We start from the raw sequence: 24,090 nt of genomic DNA, 5'->3' as shown, positions 1-24,090 counted from the left end.
GGGACCTCTGTTTAATGTACTGTCAGAAGGAAGACACCTCAGGGGTGCAGCACTTTACTCATGTTTCACTGTAGTATCAGTACTGGACCACGAATCCACGCACCTGATACACATTTTCTAACATCAGTGTGTCAGTGCCACTGATAATGCAATATTGTAAGTTTGTGTCTTGGAAGTCTTATAACATTCATCATTGTAAACCTCATGAAGAGAACCCCTGTTTATCCTCCTTTGCATGCCTCGGGTAAGTTAGAAAATATTAAATCAGGATCCTGAAAGGCTCTTTTAAATAGTTAAATACAGCAGTGGTACATGTCCTCTTAAATAAATTGAATAAGAAAACAAAGTTAAGCAGTTCTTCTCTTGCAATATCCATTATCTAATTATTAAGATTTGCTTTTGTTTCTACCAAATATAAGATGCTATAATCTGCATGTACGACAAGTTAGCAACTTATCAAAAAAAATGTTTCAGCTGCTCATTACAGCCATTAAAATGGTAAAGTGAGCAATGCAGTTTGGGTTTTATGTTAAAAATTAGAACAGAAGAATGGAATGCTTAGGATTTCACCAGGGAAATGTTAGGTCATTAACAGAAAACAATATATATTTCAAAAGAAAGAAAGCAGATGTATCCTTAAGTAACAATATTTAAAATTTTAGATTATTAAACACAAAGACTTTATTTTATGCCTGGAGAAGAAATTCATTTATAAAATTAGTTAGCTTAAGTAATACATCTGTTTCATACAGAAAGACAATGCCTAAAGGCATTCCCCAGGATTCACGAAGCCTCCGTGTAAGAGTTATAACTCTTACACGGAGGCTGCAGTTAAACGGAGTGATGTCAGCATGCTTTGCATATTCATGAGAGCATGCTGAATCACACCTAAGTCTAACACGGTCCGTGTAAGACAGTAGGGGCGTGTCCGTAGGCTGAGCCCTGCAAGCGGACACACCCCCAGAAGTGTAAAAGTGCCCAAAGTAAACACCCACAACAGAGTCCACGGAAATGTGAATAAACACAACACAACACATGCCCCCACAGACTATGAACATAAAATATATATAAATGAACATGTTATATATTTTTTAAATTGTAAAGATGTTTAACCGTGAGTGCGCTCGTTTATGTATGCGTGCCCGTAGCGCAGCTACAGTTAGCAGTCAGTGGGAAAGCATATAAGAACTAAATATGCAAAATAAGCCAGGAAGCAATAGCGTAGCGGTAGAGATGTTGGCTGAAGAGCAGGCATTCATGGTTCGAGCCCGCACAACACCAATTTTTTTTTTTTCAAAATAAGCAGGAAACAAGTCCCTGACAAATATGTACACATAAAACCACAATTTATGTAAAATGTAATGAAATAGACCATTTATATTGAAGACATGTGAGGTAACAAAAGAAGAAAAAATGCCAGATGTGCTCATAGCTGAGCTACAGTTTAACAGAGTGAGTGCATGTGCCCGTAGATGAGCAGTGGTTTAACTAGCGCAAAATGAGTGCCTGTAGCTGAGCAGTGCTTTAACACGCTAAATCTATGTGCCCCTAACTGAGCTGAGCATAATATGCGTGCCGATAGCCAAATGAGGCTTAAAGCAGCGTACCCCGTTTGCGCGGAGCTGCGCACCGCGCAAACAAGCTAACCGACGGGCAACGTTGAGCAAGCCGTATCAAAACTGCCTTTACACAGACACACCCCTCAGCATGTCTAGACAGTCATGAAAAATAAAAAGCAGTGGCCAGGTTCAAACCCAGGATACTATACACAATAGTCAAAGTACAGAACCACTAAGCCATGACAGCAGTACCTGTAAATGCAATAATAGCTAATATATAGGAATGAATACAAACTAGAGCATGACAATTCAGGTTTACTGAAGTTGATACAATTCCAAAATGGCCAATCACAGATATGTGCGGGAAAAACGGACTATATAAGCCCCATAGGCGGGAATACATAGCATAAACGATTGTAGAACTGACCTGCAGGCAGAATGACAGGAGTAGGAGAGGGTAGTCCCTTTCGAGCACAGAGTTGGGGTGTTGAGGAGTCCAGGTACATGGTCTGGCTCCTAGTCCATCATCATGAGGCCCAACTCATGCAGGGCCAGGTCCTCTGGGGAGCATACAGGGCTGAGGCGTGGGACCGGTTGGCTCATGATCTCACCAGTGCCACAGGGATTCCAAGGACTGGTGAACAGGTCCTTCACCACCATGCGGACCTGAAGAGATGCAAGCAAGACCAACTGAACCTTTGGATCCAGGAGGCCCGGCAAACACCCAACGCCCCACTACTGAGTAAGTAACATTTAATTATGTATGTAAGAAATTAAACTAGCTGATATTATGGAGATGTGTATTCCAATATTACTTCATTTATATTACAGCTGCAGGTGTCCGTTCTGCGAACCGCAGAGCCTATGGTGGTAGGCTGGTGCGGTTGCGCCACCAGGCAGGTCAGTAATCCACTACCAGTAACTGTAAAGAAATATAAAAGTATGACAGTCAGCAAAAGAGTGCAGTGTAGTCAGTAAGGAATAGAATCTGCAAGTAACAGTGTGAAAGTGTATGCAAGTATTGCTTGATTACAAAAGTGTGTTTCAGCCTGTAAGTTTAACCTAAACATGAAACTGTGCAACATATATTCTGAAATAAAAATGCCCTGCCTGTAAGAAAATAGTACACAACCTGCAGCAGGCTGAAAAGTATAGCTGCAGAAGATGATGAAATCACATGTGTGAAATATATCCCTGTGGAAATACTGAAACATGACAGAAGTGAGATTGCTGGAAAGGATTGTAATAACTACTGGTAAAACATGTCAATAAAGCCTAGAAGTACCATCCTGAATAGTAAAATGAAAGCAAGTGAGAGAGTGTGAGAAAGTGTCATGAATCCAGCAATACGGTAGTAATAATCCCTGAATAAAGTATACTGCAGTCAAGACAGAATGAAATGCATGTGAGATTCAAAACCAAACAGCAAAATCTGTTCAAAGTGTTGCTGCATCTGGAATGTGTATCCCAAACTCTGGATATGTTGCTCTCAGTCTGCAATATGCAGATAGGATGTTTGTGTGATATACCAAACATCCACACTTGTCTACAGCTATATAAAGCAAATGTAGCAGGATGATGTAGCTGAACAAAGCTAGATATGAATGTGTATGAAGAACCAGAAAATGTATATTGATGTTGCAGTAACAGTCCTATCACCACGTTGAAATAGTTATCATATAGGAAACTGTAGTTAGAACAGTAGTGTGTATATAACTGTAGCTATTAGAAATGTACAGCATATGTATTGTTATTCGAAGGTGTTAATATTACTTTCTTCACCCCACCCTATAACCACATATAACCCATTCCACGTGAAAATGGTATATGCAATCACAATTAACACCCCTGGACGTTTGTCCTGTTGGGTCATATATATTTGCATGTCTGTTGATGCATCTGCCCTGTTCATACATCCACACCTGATGGCCTGTTGCCATCAATTAACCCTGCATGTTGTTGGACTGTGTATTTCTGTTCAAATTATGCATGTGTTATGCACGCTGTTCAATGGTGTGAATATCTGGGTGTTTGGTTAATGGGAATAATGCATGCTGTTACAACTAATTGTGAATGGTATTATATGTCACTAACCCAAGCTGTCATGACATAATGCAAAACATAGTATGACAGGGAAGGTGGGTTCCAGCGGACCCACCTCTCCCACCTCAGCTGGCGAGTGCACCTGGCACTAGTGCCAAGTCCGGACCCTCCTCCGGTGGCCCTGTGCCACCTGTGGGTGGAAGCGCTGCAGGGGATGGGGCTCACGCCCCCTCTGCAAGTGTGGCCGGAGGAGGACCACCACTCACCCTCCGTAGCGTCCGGACTGTGGTGCGTAGGGAGATTCGGGACTCTGTTCTTGAGCCCCTACGCCAGCTCGAGGCATGGGTGGCACAACTAACGGGCATGCCTGTTGGCCCGCCTACACAGCCCCCAGCACAGCCCCATCCTGGGCAGTGAAGGAACAGTGGCAACTGCCTATGGGTGGGGATATCAGTTCCACTGTTGCCATCTGTGGGCTCATGGGCTCTGGATATCCAAACTTCCATCCTCATCAATTGTGTAACCCCCCCACATGTGTCATACACCGCCCCTGTATGCGTCTTGTTTGTCTTGTCTGTTTACCTACCCAACCTACCTCCCCAGCTGTACCGACTTCCTTCACCTGACATACCACTCTCACCTGAAAAAAAAAAAAAGGGCACTCTGTACCCACAAAACTATTACGCCCATACATAGCTGCCCATTCCGCACACATGTCCACTGGACATGGAACCTATCAATTACAATTGGCTGTACAACAAGTATTATTGTTGTCCTGACACCTCTCTCAGGGGTGGAAGGTTTCAAATGTCACACCAAATTACATACATATGCACAGCTGTTGCTGATGAAGAAATGGGCAGCTATGGGCCTTACCTACATCCCTCCTGCACATCCCAAGCTTGTTTCCCTACTGTCTTACCCTCTTTGTGACCCCTTTTTCACCACTTTCCTGTCTCCCCATTTTCTTTTCTTTCAAAGAAAATAGTGCGGGTGTGCGCAAGAGTAAGCACGTTTAAGTGGTTGTAAGCAGGTGTGCGCGGAGCTAACCGCCAGTGCGCATGCGTGAGCTCCGCGCAAACCAGCGCTAACCCGGTTACAACTGCTTAAAAGTGCCTTAGTCACTTTGATTGACAGGTCCTGTACTCAGTTCAAAAGCAAAATAAAATCCCACTGTGAGTCCCGAACCCAGGAAACAGTAGTCTGCATGACTTACCACTAAGCCATGACTCTTATACAAGAACATTGTTCTAAAATAAATATATCATGTAATAGTAGGAATGAATGTAAAGGGAATATAGATGTGTAGTACACAAAGCATGCCATTTAGAATTACTATCAAAACTAGTGGATTTCCATAATAGTAGTGTGTGAACAGAAACAGCCATGCTAGTTGGAAGCTAGTAGGTAATAATGTCACTATAGCACCTTGCAAGCCACACACATACTCACAGCAGGATAAGCACAGCCCATACCCCACAACCTCTTACAGGAACACATCTGGACCAAGTAATAAAATATGTGGAGCAAAGGCCCAACACCAGGGACACATTACAAATAATGTTACAACAAACGCAGACAGTTCAGAGAGTAACAGGGTCTTCACTTTGTGGGATGTTTGGAAGGGTATGCAGTCTGAAACTTGAATGTTTGTCACCATATTCTGACTTGAGCCCAGAGTGACTTGCCAGAAAAAGGTGTGCACGAGATATTGACCAAATTATGAGGCAGAAATGTGGACAACTTGCAAATATCTGTACACATGACGGGTCTGACACCACCATATTTGAATAGTTAAGACCCTAGACATAGCAACAGTGAATGACTTACAGGGATGCCCCACAGACCCCATGTGAAATGTACAAACAGTAGGCAGAAAGGTGTAACACATGCAATGGTAACTATGGAGTCCTGAAAGTATTCATCACTTGCATGGCAGAAAAAGTGTAGTAATACATATGCTCATGCTAACCCACACTCACAACTGCAGCATACCAGACATTTTAATGGGTGTACCCCACTGATATGTACCATTCCATGAGGCACATAACAGATGAACCTGAAAGTCTCTGGGGCCTGCTCAGCAGCAAACTCAAATACCCTAATAGATGTCAAGGCCCACACCATGGCCAGACCACACTGCATGCTGTAACACCCTAGCAGATATAGCAAGCATTCCAATGTGTGAATGTACATGGAAAATAGGAAAGCTACAGCAGCACACTACAGTCAAGACACCTAGCAGGCATACAAGTAGTGACTGTAAAGGGCAACTATTGAAGCCTTAGCAACAAAGTGCAAGCAAAAGTGTAAGGAAAGCACACGCACACACATTAACAGTAGTAGTAGTTGCAGGTGTCAGTGTACATACACAGTTAGTACAGGAAATTGGAGAAATGAATGGAGGAATGTTAATCTACAACACACCTGGAAATATGAGAGAGATACCAACCTTTACACTCACAGAACATTGTCCACAGCATAACAGCATGGTCCCTGCCCTTAAAATCTGAAAGGGCTACGCCTATCTCAAATACCTTTTTATAGCACTGTTCTGAAATCACAGTGAGAACTGCAATCAGTACACAACTGGCTGCATGCAATTAGCAAATGCTGGCTAACAATTGGTGCAGAGGCCATCACATGGGCATATGCAGATACCTACAAAAGTATGCTGTACTCCCAGTCCACACATGCAATACTTTCATTGCACCCTGAGAAGGACGTGAGAGACAGACAGACAGAGAGAGACAGACAGAGACAGAGACAGAGACAGAGACAGAGAAAACTGCAATTAAGCAGACACAAACAAATTGTTCAGCAACAGCTACCTGAAAGCTAACAACTGGGAAGTGGAGCAGCAGGACAGAGAACCAGACAGCAACACAAGCAGCTGTGACAAACACAGGTAATGTAAAGTAATACTATAAAGGTCTACATACTGTGAACCCTCCATATATGTCATTGGTCTGTATCCATATGTATATGAAGATGTGTAAAGGGCAGGGGACATACAGCAACTATCAGTGAAGGCTGTACATACATTTGTATGTGAAAGCATCTATGTGCACATATCAATGTTGGTTGATTGCAGGTTGTAGTGCCATGTACAAAGTAGGTTTCACAGTTATGTATGTTTAGCAGTATGTCAGTGTGTGTATACAGTATGGTAGACAAATATGCTGATATACCTGTCTAACATATGGATACGTATGTATGTCAACATATGTATGTGTATATATATATATATATATATATATATATATATATATATATATATATATATGATATGCATATATGTATACATACATAGAGAGAGAGATGTAGGAATACATAGACAGATGTAGATAGAATATTGTACAAACATATCTATGTAATGCACACATACAGATATAGATATATGTAGATACATATACATAGACAGACTGATCTGACTATCTACAGGTATGACTGTATATGACGACCTGCAACACAGCCTGTCCCACCCCCTCTGTCACTCACACCCCCTCTGTGTCCCCCCACATCTATAGCAATATATGTACATCAATATATATATATGTGTATATGTATATACATATATATATATATATATATATATATATATATATATATATATATATATATATATATATATATATACATATAGATATATCTATATACATATATATATATATATATATATATATATATATATATAGAGAGAGAGAGAGAGATGTATATAAATTCTGAGGCACATGTGTACAGATGTATTGCAACAGGTGCCTGGTGACAAAGGCATGGAGTGAACACCAGTGTCAAAACCGGAGTACCATACAACATTCCAGATCACCTACACCAGTAACCACCAGATATGTGATTGGCTGCCCACCACTGCATGTGTCAGGGGTGAACAGGGTCATAAATGTGTACAATAGTGGCCCCAATGATATTCACAGTGGCACACTATCCCTGGAATATCTGCACATGGTATGTGTCAGCGGACATGGTGTGTCAGCTATGGACATGTAGGTCGGTGTACCCTCCACACCACATAATGGATGCCATGGTATGGACCTCACATGACAGCTACAGATATGGAGAAGGACACAGTGACATGTACAACACTGTCACAATGCACTCAAATACATTACCAATGCACAGTGACTGACAACACCACAGAGTACACATATGCTACCCACATAGAGGTTACCACTCCCGGATTTACATATGTAAGTCACACCCATGACAGATGTCCAACAACCATAGTAACACCTCACACCATCCACAACCTACATGTCTGCTGTGTGTCGTCCGTGCCACTGCAATAGAGTGCACATGTGGAGGTAAGAGTTCCTACCCACAGATAAGACATACCCTGCAATAAACCACACAGTGTTAAGAAGCAAGACTCCCCACGAGTACATGTCACACATACCCCTGCTGAATGTTAGTCAGATAGGTAATATGCCATATGATTCACCCTGTATAACTGTGTGACAGCAGCAGGTACCATCACACCACATGTGTCACAATGGTCAGGGTAGCAGAACAGTATGCTGCTGTAGTCCCAGGGGCAATAGCATATTGTATAGTATTGTATTGTAATGTAATGTATTGTGTTGTATTGTATTGGTATGTTGAGGTGCCTCCTTCGTGGAGTGGAACCACTGCTGCTGTGCACCAGTGTACAGGTACATATCCTGTAGTCAGGCTAGTGTTACATAGCACTTCTATATGTGTGTTTAGCTCCTGTCAAAGTTTATGTAGCATGCAACTGGGGATAACATCAGGTCCCATTCATGTTGTGTATTCTGCTGTCCTGAGGGTGGCTCTCACCTGGACATCTGTGATGACAGGGAGGTTACAGTCAGCTGGGGTAACTATGTCTTATTTTGGGGGAGAGGGCGGGGTGACACCTGCACTGAACCTGTCTGCCACAATGTTATCGATATCTGTGGTGTCAGTGAAATATTTGTAGTTGTGTACTAACTATGGGCATAGAGGATGGATCCTGACCAGGTTGCTAACATAACTGAAGAAGGCCTTCTGGTTATCTGTAGTGTCCCTCTTGATTTCCCTCTCAAAGTTGCCCATGGATTTTGTATGATGGAAAATAGATCCTTACTAGTGCTGCTCAGACATGCCCTCCCTTTATGGAATTATGCTCTGTCTTGCAGTAGCTTCCATCTTCTGTAATACAATCTGTCTATGGCTGGGGTCCACCAGACAGGATGCTGTCCCTTTGTGGAGAGTGTCTTGGTCATATATGGGATTGCATGATCCATGCATTCTCGGAGATGTGTGTAGAAAGCAATTGTGTAGGGGTCAGCATTGTGGGTTGTATCTGCCACTGGCCCAGTAGGCTGAAAGGATACCATGTCACTGTTACAAAGTGTAAAGTTTGTATCTGTAATGTTATGCACTATAGTCGTTTGTGCTGGTGGTGGAGGTGGGATATGTATATCCAGGGCAATCAGTGTGTGGTCAGCTCACAGTAGTTGATGATGTAAGCCATACAGTACCTAGATACAAACCCCAGAGTGAGGAGGTGCTCTTGACCTGAATCAGTGTTCTGACTGCTGGGGTTTGGTAGTATGTCGTATGGAGTGTGCCAGGTACTGTTGCACAGTTGCTGGCTGAGCACTGATACCTGGCCATCTACATGTGTATCCACCAATAGACAGACAGATGCTACATATGTGAGATATGTTGTATCATAACAGTCGAGTAGCATGTGTAGTATGTGTGCCAAATTCTGGTGACATATATTGCTGATACCAGGTTATTTTCTTTCCCAGGTACATGGCCCACCCGCGGAATCCCACCTACTCCACAGCTGAGGATGAGGAGATACACCAGAGCCTGGTGCGGGATTATGCAATACTCTTTTCCCGCACCAGCCAGAATCAGCAGGAGAGGGCTGCACTGTGGAAAAACCTTGTCCATCGGGTAAATGACATAGGCACGCATAATAGGGCATATGAGCAGGTACGACATCACTGCAGTGATTTAATCAGACATGTCCGTCAGCATGCGTTGGATATCCACAGGCAACAGGTCGCCACAGGTGGTGGGGTGGCTACACATCCCCCACTCACCATACTGGAGGGACTACTCATGAGTGTAGTGGCTCCAGTCCACCAGCAACAACAACAGCAGCAGACATGCATTATGATGGAGGCTGGAGCCACGCAGCAGCAAGACAGTGAACGTGCAGGTAATATGCCATATGTATAGTTGACTGTTGTGTACACTGGTAGTTAATGCATGTGTGAGGTGTGTCCTTGGGTAGTAGCTGTCACCATAGTATTTAATGTGCAAGTGTGATATCCTCAATATTAGCAGGTGACCTGTGAAAGGTGACTGTTGTACTACTGACTTGTATCATACTCAGTAACAATGGCACAGTTGTGCCCACTGACATTAGTTTCTTCACGTCTGCAGGACCCTCTGATATAACAGCAATGCAGCCTATCCATGCTGGTGAGTGTATATTAACAATTCCTGTAATAGTGTTGATAGTAATAGTACTATTTGGCTCACTTAGTAGTGCTCTTTGTATGCATGTAGGTGTGTCTGTGTCTGTGTGTTGATATCACGCATACTGAGTACTGTACAATTGTGTTAAACTGTGTGCATGTGTGCATGTGTGCATGTGTGCGCATGTGTGCATGTGTGCATGTGTGCATGTGTGCACCTGTGCATGTGTGCATGTGTGCATGTGTGCGCATGTGTGCATGTGTGCATGTGTGCATGTGTGCATGTGTGCATGTGTGTGCATGTGTGCATGTGTGCACCTGTGCATGTGTGCATGTGTGCACCTGTGCATGTGTGCACCTGTGCATGTGTGCATGTGTGCATGTGTGCATGTGCGCATGTGTGCATGTGTGCATGTGTGCACCTGTGCATGTGTGCATGTGTGCATGTGTGCACCTGTGCATGTGTGCATGTGTGCATGTGTGCATGTGTGCACCTGTGCATGTGTGCATGTGTGCATGTGTGCACCTGTGCACCTGTGCATGTGTGCACCTGTGCATGTGTGCACATGTGCATGTGTGCATGTGTGCATGTGTGCATCACTGGTAATGTGTAGACATTGTAAACTGTGTTCCCTGTTTCCATCCCACAGGTTCTGTTGCTGCTCTGGTGTCATGTAGCAGGGAACCTGAATCAGGTGCTGTGGGTACTGATAATGATGACATATGTGTAATGGCACAGGAAAGTATGCCAGGGTCCGCCATTGGTCAGCCGATTGACAGTACACAGCTGTCGACCCCATCAATGTGCACAGTTATCCTGCCAATACACCCTTTGTCACCAATGTCCCTAGGTGATGGACAGCATACAGTGGGCATTGACCAGGGTAATGTGGTATCTGTGGCACATGCCTCCCCACACAGCAGCCATAGGCATGGCCCAGAGATGGTACCACACAGACAGATGTCCAGGGGTTCTCGTGGGAGCATCCGTGGGCGTACTGCCCCTGTCAGACGTGCCCACAGAGGTCTTACAACCTCAGCTATGTTTCGGGCTGTCATGCAGGCACAGTCACGTATGGAACGGTACACCAGACAGGGTCTGAGGGAGCTGACAGCATGTCGCACAGCCATGACCGACAGTATGTGTGACATTGCGGCTGCCATCCATGATTTCACCGATGTCATAGACAGACGTTGTGGGGACATATTAGACCGGTTCCACAACTACATGTCCATTAGCCAGGGCGATGATGGGCGGTTGAGGCATCGATGTGGCCGTATGCCAGCAACAGCCGCAGCTGGCAGTCGTCGCAGATGACAGCAGGGCCGCCGCCGCCCCCGTAGTGCCAGCAGCAGCCCCAGCAATGCTGGGTCTGTGCTGTCATCAGACCGCCCCAGGAGACCACGTGCACGTGGCTCTGGCCAGGCCCAACAGGGATCTGTGTCCAGTCAATGAACACCTGCTTCTGATGACAGTACCCAGTCTGGGTTGGTACCGGATACGGTCCGTAGCACCCCTGCAAGGCACAGATACCGTGTCCATGGCCAGAGACACTGATCTGTATGACCTGGCAGGTACAGTCTGTGGCTGTCCACAAACACCAGTATATGGCAGCCATGAGGTGGAACTGTGTGCATCCATACAAACATGCGAATTGACAACACCTAGGGCTACCGCATACATGCACACACTGCATCAACATTGCCCCACCTTCTACTGCTGTCCCTCACCAACACACATACACATACATGTCAATTGGTGGTATCGGTGACTGACTCAGGCATACCAAGTTCACACCCTGTGCATATGATGAAACTGTACCACCTCCTGCAATCTGTAACAACTGTGCAGGTACAGGTTAACATGTTGCTGATGCACAGGGTGACCACATAGATGTGTAGTAATAGTATCATGTTGTTAACAGTACTGTGTGCTGAATTAATTGTGGGTATATCACAGCATGCCTGATGCAGTAAGTGTGTGATTGTCATGTCCTGTTGTCTACACCCATGGTAAGTACCATAGTGTATCATCTGCACATGTTGGCATACTGGTGGTAATGATGTCAACAGAAGGCTACATACATAGGTAGCACAGGGGATAAGGTAATGAATGTATTAATACACAATGATGGACATGTAAATTGCAAGTGGCATGTTGCCCACACTGGACTCTGCAATGCAGATGTTTGAGGATGTTGATATGTGTGCAGTACTACACGACTGGTGCAGGACACACAGGAGCACCCTAGCACTGCATGCTCACATCTCATACCATGCTAGACAGCCCCAACACACATAACTAACTGTCACAGGAGGGAGAGTCCCCATATATGTCAGGGATACTGTGGTGGCAGGCCAGGTAGCATACATCCTACTAAGTATGGAACCACTGAGTGAAGGCTCAGTGTCTGTTATTTGACATGTGTATTACTGCAGGTATGAGCACATGGGTCTCCATCCAGTTATTGTACATCCTGACAGTACATGGTCTGTACACTTGTGTGCACTGAGACTGGACCCTAGCCATCTGACCCGTGTATGTCCATGTACATGTGCATAGTGCCTGCATATTTGCAGTGTTACCTACTGGAACTGGTACAGCTTGTTTGTTGTACAATGGACTACATGCAGCCCTGTTTACTGTAGCTTTGTTTGCATGCATGTTTGCTTGCAATTACCCTGGAATACTGATCACACCTGCAATGCATAGTTATAGAGCTTCTGTGGACTCCTAGTGCCATCTGCATAGCTTACTATATGTATGTCCATGTCCCACTTGACAGGATGTCACTGTTTGTCCTGTTCACATGTACATTGCCTGTGACACAGTGCATATGACTTACCTGGCATGTGTCCACGTGAGCAGTCATATATGCTACTGCTAACTAATCACAGGCACTACACCTTCACATATTCATCTTCTGTTGAACTACCTGCTTCGCTAGGGATGGCCTGCACCTGTCACCCTGGGCTTTCAGATATTGGCAAAGGCTCTTGCTACCCCCATAGTGCCTATGTTAGGCAAGGCTCAAATGACAAACCCACCTTCATAGGTATCACAAGGGATAAGAAACTAAGAGTAATGCTACCCAACGACACAAGTCTAAACCTCCAGATGCATGCACCCAAAACACTCCTTGGCATGGAGAACATCGATATCTGTGCAGTAACAGATGCCTGGTTCAGGGCTACTGAGAGCACACCAGCACTACCAGGTTTAACCTGGTTGATTTCTTTGAAACAGTCACCAAGGCCATTGATGGGGGAAGGTGGTTCACACAGCCTACCTGGACCTTGCAAAAGCCTTCACAACAATACCCCACTTGGGCATTCTAGAGAAGCTCACCAGCTTAAATATAAGCCCCTTTGTCACTAGATGGATTGCACAGTGGCTCAAAGACAGAACCCACATGGTTAGAATTGCTGGAGCCATGCCAGACTCCAAACCAGTTACGAGTTGTGTCCCACAAGGCTCAGTCCTGTGACCTCTCTTGTTTGGTATATATTTATTGGAGGTACAGGCCAACACGGACGGACTGTGGCTAATCATATATGCAGATGACTACGAACTGGCCACCATAATCGATTCTCCAGCCGACACAAGCATCTTCCAAAGGGGCATCATAGAAACAGACTTGTGCCAGAGCCATGGCCTTCAGCTGAACAGTGTTTAGAAAGGGGAATGTGCATCCTGTAGTCTGTTCACCTAGTTGCCAAAAGGGACATTGTCCTCACACACACTAGCCCCCCTCAGCAAAAAACACACACTTGCCATTTGCAGGATTCAAACCCCTATCTGACTATGTTATGACACTTGAGACGGACACATTAGCAGAGTGTGCTATTCGCATTACTGGGAGGTTTTCCTTCTCTTGCTGTACTTATAGGGTGCTGACATCATCAGTGTTTAGAAAGGGGAATGTGCATCCTGTAGTCTGTTCTCCTAGTTGCCAAAAGGGACATTTCTTTCACACACACACTAACCCCCCTCAAACAAACACACACACTTGCCATTTACAGGATTCAAACCCCTACCTAACTATATTATGACACTTGAGACGGACGCATTAGCAGAGCACGCTATTCGCATTACTGGGAGGTTTTTCTTCTCTTGCTGTACTTATAGGGTGCTGACATCATCAGTGTTTAGAAAGGGGAATGTGCATCCTGTAGTGTGTTTTCCTAGTTGCCAAAAGGGACATTTCTCTCCCATAGACTTACACACACACCAACCCCACTCACTCACTCACACACATGCACACACTGAGCATTTGCAGGATTCAAACCCCTACCTAACTATGTTATGACACTTGTGACGGACGCATTAGCAGAGCGCGCTATTCGCATTACTGGGAAGCTTCCCTTCTCCTGCTATACTTATAGAGTGCTGACATCATCGGTGTTTAGAAAGGGGAATGTGCATCCTGTAGTGTGTTTTCCTAGTTGCCAAAAGGGACATTTCTCTCCCACAGACTTACACACACACAAACCCCACTCACTCACACACACTGAGCATTTGCAGGATTCAAACCCCTACCTATGTTATGACACTTGTGACGGACGCATTAGCGGAGCGCGCTATTCGCATTACACTAGCAATGTGCCCTAGTCCACGTTTAATGCTAGTTGGAGAGTATGTTTGTCCTTCAACACACATTGTAAGTGGAGTTTGCCATGACATATGTCATGGTTAGTATACTGTGCCTCTGTCTACCTGTGACATGACAGTGATACCCAGGATAAAGCTACCATCTCCCATCCACTCATCAAGATTCCTATTGAGGAATATTGATAAGTGACTCTATGGGTAGCCTGTACTGGGGGTTCACTCATGGGTGGGGGTGGCTTCTGTGTTATGGATCATGCAGTACAGCTTGTCCTATGTAAGTCAGTGCTGGGGTTCAGGTCTCTCATGTGCATAGCTCACTGCCATTCAGATTGTACAAGGTGCAGCATGTTTATTGATACCAGCAACATAGGCAACACATGGCATCTGTGCAAGCTCATTGATACTCCGGGTGAGGTACTGTTGAAGACTTTACGGTTGATGGAGATGTCTGCTGAGGTACATCCCACAGGGGCTATTGTAGTCAATTGTACCGCTGCTGAAGGATGACTGCAGAGCCACAATGACCTCCCCTTATCTAGATCTGACAACCTTCATGATTAGGTGGGTATATGGTATGTTTCTGTAAACACTACAGCACATGTTTGTCCAATGCAGGATATCTATCACCTTGTGTCCCCAGGTCTCTCATTACATGTTAACTACATAATGGGTTAACACCTATGTGGTAATTGGTGGGCACTTACTGTATATCCACGGGGGTTGACTATACACATTTCTGCAATTAGCTTGCTGACATGGCTATGGCACCAGTTGTCTGTTTCTATGTGGCCCTTTTGTGGGATGCTTGTGTCAGCTGGTGGATCATATGCGGTGAGCAGTTTGTAGTCCTCTGCAAACATGTTCGGACACAGTCCTTCCATGTTTGCCTGTACCTATGGGACATATATACCAGGCGAGGGAGATCACAGGACCAAGCCTTGTGGGATGCCAGTTATATCTGGTTTGTAGTCTGACATGGCTGCAGCATGTCTGACCATGTCTGTTCTGTCCTTGGTCTGGTTTGCAACCCCTCTACTGACATAGGGGTTTATATTTAAGCTGGTGAGCTTATCTATAATGAACACGTAGGGAATTGTATAGAAGCCTTTGCAAGGTCCAGCTATGCTGTGTGGACCACATTGCCCTCATCAATGACCTTAATGACTGTTTCAATTGAGTCAAACATGTTTAGGGGCAGGATCTGCACTTAAGAAAGCCACACTGGGTAGGGTCCAGTGTCAGTAGGTCCCCAATATCTTTATGTCTGTGGTACATGCTGATCCTTTCCATAGCTGTGCAGACCGAGCTTCTCAGGATTCTGGGGTAGTAGTTTTCAGTATCCATTCAGGCAACACCTTTGTTGAGAAGGACCACTGTTGTTGTACACTGCTCTTTGGGTACATATTCTGTGGCAAGGCTGACATTGCGCAGTAGTGTGGTTTGGCATTCCATTCATCTTGGAGTCCATGTTGCACTAAGCCCAGGACACCATATCATACCATTGCTGCTGTGTGTTTTGCTTTGTAGATGTTGGCTGTTACCTCATCATCTGCAATGTCAGGGGGCCAGCAGTCTGCTGGGATAGATATTCTGCATTCGGGGGGGGGGGTTGCACTGCACCTGTCAGGATGTATGTTGGCAATATGTGTGTGTGTTTGTGATATTTGTGTGATTCAGAGCATATCTGTGAATTCCCAACATGGTTCCTACCATCAGTTGTGAAAGCCTTGGGATTATCCTTAGTGTCCTGTACAATTTGTTACTTCATAGGTTCATAGGTTCATACTAGGCTATCCACCCTAGGGCATTTGTTAGCCTAGCCAGAGTGTGTGTGGCTTTTGCCACCCCTTGCTATGTGAATATTATGGCCATTTATGATTTGCTTTGCTGTGCCTCTGTCTGGACATGACACAGTGAAGACCCCCAGTGTAACTCTACAATCATCCATCCACTTGGCAAGATTCCTGTTGAAGAGTGTCAGTGAGGGGCTCTGCCTAACATGGAGTGGGATTCTGGTCCAGGGTGTGGGGAGCCTCTGGATTATGTATCTGTCCCACCAGCACATCCTATTTCATTATTTGTTGAGGTTGACATCTCTCACTCTCACAGCTCCGATGGATTTGAGTTTTCTGGGGTGGAGCATGTCCATTACTCCTGTGTTGGGCATGGCCTTCTACAACAGGCATGCAATGCCTCTGTGTAGGCAGTATGTGACTGCATTCAGCTGGGGTGTCTACAGCCAGGCAGCATATGACATATATTTGAGATCCTTTATCCTCTTGGTGAGGTACCTTTGAGGTCTTTCTAACTGCTGCAGGTGTCAGGTAAGGTACATTCCATATGAGGCATTGTACTAGATTATGGGTGTGATTAGAGAACAGTATAGGGGCACAATGACCTCTGTTGATGTAGATGTGAATCCTTTCCTGATACGGTGTCAAATGTAGACAGTCTTCTTAGCCACATTGGCAATGTGGGTGTCACATAACAGGTTACTGTCCACTTGTGTCCCTAGGTCCCTGGTTACTCCTTCCATACATAAAGGTTTACCACCTATGTGGTAATTTGTGGTACCTTGTTTGGTATTTGGTGGGACATTCATACTGTCCGGTGTCTTCAGGACGGCTGGGTGGGGTTCCTGTGTGTGGGAGTGTGGTCTGTAGCATGCTACAGACTGTACAGCAGTCTTGCCTACAGTTAGTTGCCTTGTGCATTGTCAGTTACCTGGACGTATGGGTGTCTGTGCTGAATATGGATACTCACCCTCCTTTTATGTTTTGTTCCAGGTTTTGGGGCCATGACACATGATACGTGGTATAACCTGGTAGTGCTGGTGTGCTGTCAGGAGGCTTGCAGCAGGTTTCTGTCACTGCACAGACATCGATGTTCACCATACTGGGGATGGCCTTGGGAGCATGCATATTGGGGTTTACACATCTGGCATTGGTCAGCATTACCCTTATGTTTCTTTCCACTTATGTTTTCTAGGGTGGTGGGTCAGTCTTTTCAGCCTTGCCTACAAAAGGCTCTATGGAGGTGGCAAAGGCCTTATCCAATATTCAGACACCCAGGGGTAACAGGTGCAAGCCATCCCAAGAACAGCTGTGTGGCTTGTCAAGCATGACATCCCAAGCAGACAGACATTGGATCCCCTTGGAATGACACCAGTAAGTGTGCCACTTGCTATGACTGATCATTCCGTGTTTGTACTGTGGCATTATTCTTGGTAAGGGTAGGATGCTGCAAATGGTGAGTGTCATACCGGCCTGGACTACATAATCAGAGAGCTCATCTATGTCTCTTTTCATGTAGTCTAGGGAGGTACATCTCAGGTCATTCACACCAGCATGGACTATGACTGCATCATACTTCTACTTGCTTTAGAGTGACCTGCATACTTCTGTTATGTGGCATATTGTGGCAGCCTACAGGAAGCTTACTGTACCCTTTCCCTTGTTCAGTCTGGTGTGCAGGACAGCAGTGTGTCTGACTATGGAGTCACCTATTACAACTGTATCAGGCATGTTGTTTCTCCTTCTGGCCTGTGACTGTTTGGCACACCAGCTTTGTGTACTATGTGTTGCATGTGCTATGTTTGGAGGTTGTTTGATTGGGTGTCTGCTTTAGAGGCCTCTGTTGGTGTGCTGTGTTTGTAATTTGTGCCTCCGGGAATGTTTTTCTGTGTTTATGTGTTTGGTTTGCAGTTGTGATAGGTCTATGTGGGACTGTGTTTGTGGTGTGTGTAGTTACCTTCTCCTCCTGACTAGTTTTGGGAGTACTGAGTTGAGGGAGCTCAGCCTCCAGTTTGGATAGCTGGTTGCATCTCTCACATATATTTGTATTTCTTGGGTGGTGTTGGGGGTTGTCTGTGTACTTGGGGCAGGTGTAACATTGCCTCAGGATTCGCAGATTCAACTTGTTGTGGCTGGCCTTAGTGGATTGTATGTGTGGACAGATTTTATTGCCATACTACTGATCGGTGATTACTTCATTGTTTATGTTTGCTCTACCATGTAGTAGCTTCCTCATTCTCTTGCATGGTTTGGTTATGGCTGGTGTCCACCATGGCAGATTCCTGTGTATGGCATTGTGTCTTGTTTTAATTTAGGATTGCATAATCCAAGCATTCCTGGCAGTGTTCATGGAATGGCTGTATTACAGGTTCTGAGGTGTGGCCCATATTTTGCACCTGCACAGGACCTTTAATGGATTCCACATCAGTTTGGAGGAGTGCAAATATTGCTTAATACATGTTTTCCACTGTGGTTTTCTGGCCAGGGACTGTGGTCAGGATTTGTATATCCAGTGTGATTACTCTACGGTCTGGTTTTACCAGTGAGCAATACACTTCTCATCTTGCCATCCAGTACCCATGTTGCTGATTATCACATCCAGTATGCTTACCCCTCTTGTGGGAGTGGTACGTTGTTCCTGGGCCTTTTGGTTTATGGATTCTATGAACTTTTGTCCAACACTGTTGGAGCTGGTATAATGCTCCCAGTCTATATGTCTGGGTATTTTCAGTCACCCAATATAATGTGGTTTGGAGGACTTGATATATTCATGTATTCCAGCATAGGCCAGGTGCAGTTCCTGGTGTTGGGACAGTAGTCTGTAGCAGGCTATAAACTGGGGGGCAGTTTTAGCCACTGTTACTTGACCATGGCTAGTCCATGCTGCTTTTTGTTGTGGTATCAACATGGGGGTGTGGTTATCCTTGACAATTCTTGCTAGTCACCCTCCTTTTGTAGCTTGTTCCATGTTTTGAGGCTGTACAGCACAGTATGAGGTGTAACCTGGTAGTGTTAGGGTGCTGTTGTGATCCTCGGCTCAGTTTTCTGTTACAGCACAGATATCACCATTCTCCATACTGGGTGAGTTTAGACTGTATGCATCTTGCTGTTTCGACTTATCCCTTATCTTATTCTTATCCCTTCTGATACCTATGGAGATAGGTTTGTGTTTTGAGCCTTACCTATTCAGGGCACACTGTGGGTAACAACAGCCTTTGCCAGTATCCATATGGCCTGCATTGATAGGTGCACGCCAGTCCTAGCAGGTGGTGCATCATGTCATGCTCAGCATGTCATCCCAGACTGGCACACATTGGATCCCCTTTGACTAACTGCGATACTTCCATCAATTATTGCACTTGATCATCTCATTGTCATGTTGTGGCATGATGCTTGGTGAGGGTAGGATTTTAGTCAGGGTCCTCAGGTTTGCATATAGTACATGGTGTTACATTACTTAACACATAGCATTCATGCCTCAGGTGGTGTTGCAGGGCTGCCTCTGTCGGATGCACATATTACACTTCCCTGTACATGTTTGAGAGCAGGTTGTGTCATGTTAGGCATCCCTGTTACTATATGAGTGAGTCAGAGGGGTATCATTCCCAGGGTTCCTACTGAGCCAGTGTATGTGCTATGCATTGCCTCTTTGCCAAGGCCAGGGCATACTGGGCACGCCTCCTTCTGCCTATTGGGGCAGGCTCAGGTTGTTCCTCCTCCGAGTCACGGTCTGCCTGTGATGGCCTTGGCAATGGTGGGGGGCTGTTTGGCCCGGCCCTATGCTGGTCCTGCTGCAGCTGTTTTCACAAGATCATATTATGTAGCATAGCACATACCATGACAATTTGGGTACATGTAGTTGGTGTGTACTGCAAGGCTCCACCAGATGTGTCCAGACACCGGAACCATGACTTGAGCAGCCCAAACACACGCTCTATTACATTACGTGTTTGTGCGTGTGCCTCATTATGACGTTCCTGTTCAGGTGTGTGTGCGTTACTGATGGGTGTCATCAGCCATGGCTCCAGTGCATAACCTGCATCCCCTACTAGGTGTCCATGCGGGATGTCCCCATTGGCAAATGTCTGGTACAGCTGCATCAAATGCCAGATGTGGGAATCGTGGTAGCTCCCAGGACAGCCAGCGCACACATTCATTATTATGCCCTGGGCATCACACACGACCTGGCAGTTGATGGAGGGGAAGCCCTTGCGGTTGATGTATGCCCTACTCCGCTCACCAGCTGGTGCTTTGATGCGTATGTGCGTGCAGTCTGTTGCACCCACTACCTCAGGGTATTCCGCTATTTGCTGGAAGAGACGCATATTGCTGGCCAATACCTCACGGGCATTGGGGAAATATACATGATCACCGACATGTGCTGACATGGCATCCAGGAACTGGTGCAGTACCCTGGAGGCTGATGCCTGTGATATCCCCATCATATCACCAGTTGGTCTCTGGAAGGTACCTGTTGCTAGTATTCTTAGGCCAACACATACCTTGGTTTCCACTGGGATGGGTTCCCCTCTGTTGGTTCTGTGTGTGAGGCATGGCCTGCACAGCTCCACTATTTGCTGCAGGAGATCTCTGTCCACTCTATAGCACTCTACTATCTCCAGCTCATGTAACCCATGGTAGGTGACCCTGGGCCTGTACACTCTTCTCCGTCTCCTCACTGTGGGTTGTCTGGCACCATCTGCATTGTCACCACCCTCAGCAAGTCGCCTATGTCTCATTATGACAGCTATGGCAGCCCCTAACATTTCTGCTCTGAGTTCAGCTTTTTCAGTTTTCACTTCTGATAACTTAACTCCTGTCTTGCAGTGTCTCTTGAGAGAAACATCCTGCACTGCTGTTTGCAGTTTTAAGTGCTGGGCTGGGCTACTATTCTGCCTGTGTAATTGCCTGCATCTAATTGTTTTCACCTGTTAGCTCCAGCAGTATCCCCTGCTAGCTTCCTACTAAATCTGTTGCTTCCTTTTTCCTTTCTGTTTCCTCAGGGTGGAGCCATGTGTAAACCAGCAGAAACACGCTCACAGTGCCTTACACGCGCGCACACATGCTTACACAGTTCAGAGTCTGCTTATTCGGATTACAACACGTGCACACCCGCGCAAACACTGTTAAACAGCTACCAACACGCTCCCACATGCTCAGTCTGCCTTACACGTGCGCACACTGTCTTACTCGCGCTTCATGGTGACACGCGCGAGCATACGTCCAGCAAGAAACTTTGGTGTAGGCAACAGTGTACACCTTCCATTTCTTGACTTTCTCATGCTTAGTTAGTGGCACACCTCTTTCCATGATATCTGTTTGACATCTGTCATGTAACTCTGACCTCCAATGAACTGCATTTCTTTCTACCATTGGTGTAGGCAACAGTGTACACCTTCCATTTCTTGACTTTCTCATGCTTAGTTAGTGGCACACCTCTTTCCATGATATCTGTTTGACATCTGTCATGTAACTCTGACCTCCAATGAACTGCATTTCTTTCTACCATTCCCCCTGTGATGTCACCTATCTCCTACTCTGTTCCTCCCCCTTCTGTAACTCTTACATTACTCAGACTGTGCTCATTTGCTATGTGACAGTGGAATTCAGTATCCTTACACTCATTTGCATCAGATTGCCTACTAATGCTTAGTTACATCTCTTAGACTCAGCTTCCCCCCTTAGCAACCACTACACGGTGGCCATGTTGGTTTTGGTCTGCTGGTCCCTGCATTGACATTCCATGTATTGCATAAAACCTACATTTGTAGGTTTAAAACCTTCGTTTTTATGTTTTATACAGCGCAGCCCGTTTGCTGGGCTGCTGGTTTAAACATCGGCAATTGCCGAAAAAAAAAATTATATTTTTAATATATTTGCATCAGGTTACTTTGCCAATGGCCACATATTTGGCCATTGGCATGCTGCCTGACACATATGCACCCTTTATTTGGAGCTGACATGGCTCCATTACAGCTTTTGCAGAAACGTACTCAGTTGTCAACTGAGTACATTTCTGCAGCTAAAACGGCTCTTACACAGGCTGTTCTGGACTTCCTTGATCGCTAATCATCCTCATTTGCATGCTATTCGGCTGCAAGTGAGGTGATTAGCTTAGCCACGCCCACTCCGTGTAAGAGCCGTTTTAGCTTGTCTCTTACACGGACTTTGGGCTGTTCCTGGATCGCAAAGGCTGCATGGAGTCTTACACTACTCTTAGACTCCGTGCAAGCCTTCGTGAATCCGGCCCACTGCCTATCTATCTATCTATCTATCTATCTATCTATCTATCTATCTATCTATCTATCTATCCATCTATCTTTGTTTACTGGGAAGATCTGGTTACAGTTTATTCCATTTTCAGTGGAGTCCCAGAGAGAAAAGTTTCACATATTAGGCAAGTACATTTAAAGACAAAAATAAAAATGACATTTTTGTAAAATACATTGAGTTTACATGAAAACACAATTATATGAATACATCTAGAACACATTAGATAACATACAGTACTATTTGAATTTAAGGAACCGCACTTTTTTCATGAACTAGTTGGTTACAGAGAAATTACACAGAGAGACAAGGATGTATTATGCAATTTGCTTATCAGCTGGAAGTACAGAGAAGGGTAGCAAAACTAGCAAGGGATTTAGCAGGAGGTAGAAATTAAGAGAAGAAATAACTATATGAAACAGTATGTAGATTGAGGAAGAGCACTTGTAGAGACATGTAGTAAAGAAAATAGAGGTAGTGGTAGTTACCTGGGAAATGGAAGTTTTGTAAGAGAGAAAGTAGGTAGAGGTGGAGTGGCAGTCTCTAAAAGAATAGTGTAAACGACAGTTGTGGGAGACTATACAGGGAGATTTCTTACTGATAAAGATATAAAGTCACATGTGTAAGATTAGGTATAGAAATGTTAAGTAAAGAGAGTGTAACTTTGATAGTGGAGTTTAAATTGAGTATGGGGGGCATGGGGGCAATTAGCCTGGGGCAGTGCATGAGCACAGCCAGTTATTTAACAGGTGTTTCTATAGTGATGTTTTGAAGCCATGCAGTGTGTTTACCTGTCTTATTTTGGGGGGAATTTTGTTCCAGATTTTTGCTACCTGGTTAGATATAGTGAGTCTCCTGCACTATTTGATTTTGTGATGGACATAAAACCTTTACAGTTGGATCATACAGCTAGATTAGTGGTATTGTGCTATTCCTTTTAGAGCTGTGCATTTTTCTGGGGAGTTCATTAATATTTGGGCTATAATAAGTTGATGGTAGTTGAGATGTTTTTTTTTTAAGTTCTAGCCAGAGAAGGTTATGCAGTGGTCATTTTTTAAGGATTATTTGTCTCAGATTTTGCAATTTTGTTATAGGCTATCTCTAGATTATTTTTGATGGTTAAGTTAAAATGTGTACCAGTGGATAGAACATAGAGTAGGGATGAAAGTAGGCATGTTTGTGCCATGGTTTTTCTGGAGTTTTAAGTGAGGAATTTCCGAGCCCTGTAAAGGGATGCTAGTTTCCAGATTGTTTTTGTTACTGGTTGCTTCTGAAATTATCATTAAGCATTACTCAAGAAGTTTTGCCCATGTGACATATTCTATTTTTGTTTTGTTGGCTGATAGGATATGAAA

Source organism: Protopterus annectens, chromosome 3.part0 (genome assembly GCF_019279795.1).
Source record: "Protopterus annectens isolate FY-2018-M chromosome 3.part0, PAN1.0, whole genome shotgun sequence".
Lineage (NCBI taxonomy): Eukaryota > Metazoa > Chordata > Ceratodontiformes > Protopteridae > Protopterus > Protopterus annectens.
Note: the sequence above shows the minus strand (reverse complement) of the source record.